Consider the following 5,000-nt stretch of genomic DNA (forward strand, 5'->3'; position numbering starts at 1 on the left):
CAAAATTCTGTAGAAAAAATCCACTTCAATAGGAAAAACAAATAAAACTGCACGCAGGAAAACATTACAACAACAAAAAATGGGTGGCGCTGTAGTGTAGCGACGCGCTCTCCCTGGGGAGAGCAGCCCGAATTTCACACAGAGAAATCTGTTGTGATAAAAAGAAATACAAATACCTGCAAAGGGTGACTACCCACGAAGCAGAGGTAAACATGGCGGACCTTTTTGTAGCGTTGTTTTTTGTTGTTTTTTTGCTGAGGGAAAACAAGCGTGCTTTGCGTATTGCACGTGTTTTGCGTATTGCACGTGCTTTGTGGATTGCACGTGTTTTGCGAACTCTCTCAACACTACTCTGAACTGTGGTGTGGTGAAAAGTAAAACCAGCAAGCACAGAAAGGAATCACCGTGATTTTTAACTCTTTCCATACGAACGGCGAAAGAGACGATGTAAACAGCGTTTCACCCCAATTACCACCATCAAAATATTGCAAGCGGAAGGCTCTTATACTGAAGAGGTGAATGTTGACAAAGAATACCACAATTCTGACGACGGAAGCTAAAGGTTGGGTCATTGAGACACCCACTGGACATCCGAGGGGTCTGTGTAGAGGAGAAGAGAGGACTGGCCGTACTGAGTGAGTTAATGATAGATAGATGGGTTAACTGCCTGAGTGCACTGCACATTTCTTGAATACGAAGTTAACTTAAACTTCACGTTAAACTGTACCTGCAGGTCTGTACCGCGTCAAAGGTAACTTGCCTTGTTGGCAAAAAATGAAGTTTTGTCTTGAATACAGCCCCTCAGAAGAGCAGAGGAGGCAGCTGGTGGCTTGACGATCTCGGTTCAAATCACAGCGGATAGCTGCCTTGCCCAAGTTATAGCCTACCCCCCCCCCCCCCCCCCCCCCCCCCCCCCCCCCCCCCCCCCCCCGCCCCCCACTCTCTCTCTCGGCCAAGAGCGGCTTTAGGACAGTCGGCGTTGGGATGGTCCCATTGTGCAGTATTAGACAAATATCTCGGTGGATGGCCCCCCAAAGGCCAACTAGCCATCTTGAGGTGCAGCTCTAAGAGCCAGTGCAATCTTGCCTCCTGGTTTGAGAGTCATAGTCCTTCACATGATAAGACTAAGCAGGAAATGGTTTTCCATTGCGGTGGGGGAAAAAAAAAAAAAAACCCATTGGTCACACAGTTGTCAGTTTGCTGTTGGCCCAACTGTTCTTGTGTGATTTAACAAATTATATCAAACATTTTTTTTCCACCCAAGATTGCTCAGTGTCTAAACTTGGAGCACATACATTTTAACACGTTATGATTTAGTCAACCAAAGATGACTCATTCTTTGTTCCAAATAAAAGGGAGAAAAAGGATAATCACTGAAGGTATTTCAAAAAAAAAAAAGAAAAGAAAAGAGAAAAAACAGGTACGTGACAATTCTTCAACTAACAGGATTCGTTTTCTTTAAAAAAAAAAAAAAAGAAAAAAAAAAAGAAAGATAATGATAAAAATAGAAATAGAAATAATCACCACCACCACCACCACCACCAAAGCAGTGTCAACTCTTTAACTGCCAAAACCTTGGTGAATTGAATTCAGTGTGGCAAGACTTCTAAGAATAAAAAAACTACTTCTCTGTGCATTAATTTTCAAACGGCATGTTTGATTGATTTTCCTGAAAAAAAAGAAAAAGAAGGGGGCGCTAACCAAAGGGGAAGAACTCTCACTTCCTTCCTCTCTATCTCCCTTCCTTCCTTCCTCCCTCCCTCCCTTCCTTCCTTCCTTCCTTCCTTCCTTCCAGAGAGGAAGGAAGTGAGAGAAGGAGGAAGGGTGGAAGGAAGGAAGGAAGTGAGAGAAAGAGGAAGGAAGGGAGGGAGGAAGGAAGGAAGGAAGGAAGGGAGGAAGGAAGGAAGGGAGAAAAAGAGGTAGGAAGGAAGGGAGGGAGGAAGGAAGGGAGATAGAGAGGAAGGAAGTGAGAGTAGGAGGAAGGATGGAAGGAAGGAAGGGAGGAAGGAAGGAAGGGAGGAAGGAAGGGAGATAGAGAGGAAGAAAGTGAGAGAAGGAGGAAGGATGGAAGGAAGGAAGGAAGGAAGGGAGAAAGAGAGGTAGGAAGGAAGGGAGGGAGGGAGGAAGGGAGGAAGAGAGGAAGGAAGGAAGGGAGATAGAGAGGAAGAAAGTGAGAGAAGGAGGAAGGATGGAAGGAAGGGAGGAAGGAAGGAAGGGAGAAAAAGAGGTAGGAAGGAAGGGAGGGAGGAAGGAGGGGAGATAGAGAGGAAGGAAGGAAGGGAGATAGAGAGGAAGAAAGTGAGAGAAGGAGGAAGGATGGAAGGAAGGGAGAAAGAGAGGAAGGAAGGAAGGAAGGGAGGGAGGGAGGGAGATAGAGAGGAAGGAAGTGAGAGAAGGAGGAAGGAAGGAAGGAAGGAAGGGAGGAAGGAAGGGAGGGAGGGAGGGAGATAGAGAGGAAGGAAGTGAGAGGAGGAGGAAAGATGGAAGAAAGGGAGGAAGGAAGGAAGGGAGAAAAAGAGGTAGGAAGGAAGGGAGGGAGGGAGGAAGGAAGGAAGGGAGGAAGGAAGGAAGGGAGAAAAAGAGGTAGGAAGGAAGGGAGGGAGGGAGGGAGATAGAGAGGAAGGAAGTGAGAGAAGGAGGAAGGATGGAAGGAAGGGAGGGAGGAAGGAAGGGAGGGAGGGAGGGAGGGAGATAGAGAGGAAGGAAGGAAGGGAGATAGAGAGGAAGAAAGTGAGAGAAGGAGGAAGGATGGAAGGAAGGGAGGGAGGAAGGAAGGGAGAAAGAGAGAGAGGAAGGAAGGAAGGGAGGGAGGGAGGGAGATAGAGAGGAAGGAAGTGAGAGAAGGAGGAAGGAAGGAAGGGAGGGAGGAAGGAAGGAAGGGAGAAAAAGTAGGAAGGAAGGGAGGAAGGAAGGAAGGGAGGGAGGAAGGAAGGAAGGGAGGAAGGAAGGAAGGGAGAAAAAGAGGTAGGAAGGAAGGGAGGGAGGAAGGAAGGGAGATAGAGAGGAAGAAAGTGAGAGAAGGAGGAAGGATGGAAGGAAGGGAGGAAGGAAGGGAGAAAGAGAGGGAGGAAGGAAGGGAGATAGAGAGGAAGGGAGAGGAGGAAGGATGGAAGGGAGGAAGAGAGGGAGGAAGGAAGGAAGGGAGATAGAGAGGAAGGAAGCGAGAGAAGGAGGTAGGAAGGAAGGAAGGGAGATAAAGAGGAAGAAAGTGAGAGAAGGAGGAAGGAAGGAAGGAAGGAAGGGAGGAAGGAAGGGAGGAAGGGAGAAAGATAGGAAGGAAGGGAGGGAGGAAGGAAGGAAGAAAGGAAGGGAGGAAGGAAGGGAGATAGAGAGGAAGGGAGAGGAGGAAGGATGGAAGGGAGGAAGAGAGGGAGGAAGGAAGGAAGGGAGACCTGACCTGTAAGCTCTCTTCAATCACAGGGATGAAATGACAGCCAGCCATCATCGCAAAACTCGTCAGCAACGGCAGTCAATGGGTTAAAATTTCTTTTCCCCCTCCCCTCCCCTTTACAACTAAATCACCATCCCACGCTGCTTGAGCTGAGCGAGTGGCTGGCTAATTAATTAATTAATCGACACTGCACTCACCACTTGCCTAATTGCTGAGGTGACTGTCATGCCAGCCATTCACACTTCACTGACATCAGCTGTCAAAATAAGATGGAAAAAAAACAAACTTCGAAAACGTTGTAAGGAAGGAAGGAAGGAAGGGAGGAAGGGATGACGGGGGAAGGAAGAGATAGAGGAAGGAAGGAGGGAGGGAGGGAGGGAGGGAAAGAAGAAGGAAGAGAGGAAGGGAGGAAAGGAGGACGACAGAGAGGAGGGAAAGAAGGAAGGAAGGAAAGAAGGAGGGAAGGAAAGGAGGAAGGAAGGAAAGAAGGGAGGAAGAAAGAGGGGAAGGCATGAAGGAAGCTAGGAAAGAAAGAAAGAAGGAAGAGAGGAAGGAAGGAAAGAAAGAAGGAAAGAAAGAAAGAAGAAAAGAAAGAAAGAAGAGGGTAAAGAAGGAAGAGAGGAAGGAAGGTACGAAAGAAGGAAGGAAAGAAATACAGAAAGATAGAATGATAGAAAGAAAGAGAGAAAGAAAGAAGGAAAGAAAGATATAAAGAAAGAAAGAAGAGGGTAGAGGAGGAAGAGAGGAAGGAACGAACGAAGGAAACACAAGCAGCAACTGGCTCACTCTGTCTTGAAAATTAGATAAATAATAACAAGGAATCGCTCACGGAAAACCACTCTTGTGTTCAGTATATATATATATGTATTTCTTTTTATCACAACAGATTTCTCTGTGTGAAATTCGGGTTGCTCTCCCCAGGGAGAGCGCGTCGCCATACTACATCGCCATCCTTTTTTTTTTTTTTTTTTTTTTTGTATTTTTTCCTGTGTGCAGTTTTATTTGTTTTTCCTATTGAAGTGGATTTTTCTACAGAATTTTGCCAGGAACAACCCTTTTGTTGCCGTGGGTTCTTTTACGTGCGCTAAGTGCATGCTAGCACACGGGACCTCGGTTTATTGTCTCATCCGAATGACTAAGCGTCCAGACCACCACTCAAGGTCTAGTGGAGGGGGAGAAAATTTCGGGGGCTGTGCCGTGATTCGAACCAGCGCCCTCAGATTCTCTCGCTTCCTAGGCGGACGCGTTACCTCTAGGCCATCACTCCACTTAGGGTAGTAAGGGTAACTTTGCCTTCCGCGGGTTTGTAGACCCGTGGGTAGGCTCTTGTGTTCCTGAATACCGGCACTGCTTGCCCTCTGGCAACTTGTTTTTGCCTTGCCTCTGTTAGATTTGCTCGCAGGTACACGTTTACACGCAAGCACGATGGTCTCTTGAATACAGTGATTGGTCAAAGTGGGACACGTACATGCATGTAAGGACAGTAAGCAGGTTAACTCTCTCCATACGAACGGCGAAAGAGAAGACGTTAACAGCGTTTCACCCCAATTACCACCATCAAAATATTGCAAGCGGAAGGCTCTTATACTGAAGAGAGGTGATTGTTGAC

This window comes from Babylonia areolata, chromosome 31, assembly GCF_041734735.1.
Source record: "Babylonia areolata isolate BAREFJ2019XMU chromosome 31, ASM4173473v1, whole genome shotgun sequence".
NCBI lineage: Eukaryota > Metazoa > Mollusca > Gastropoda > Neogastropoda > Buccinidae > Babylonia > Babylonia areolata.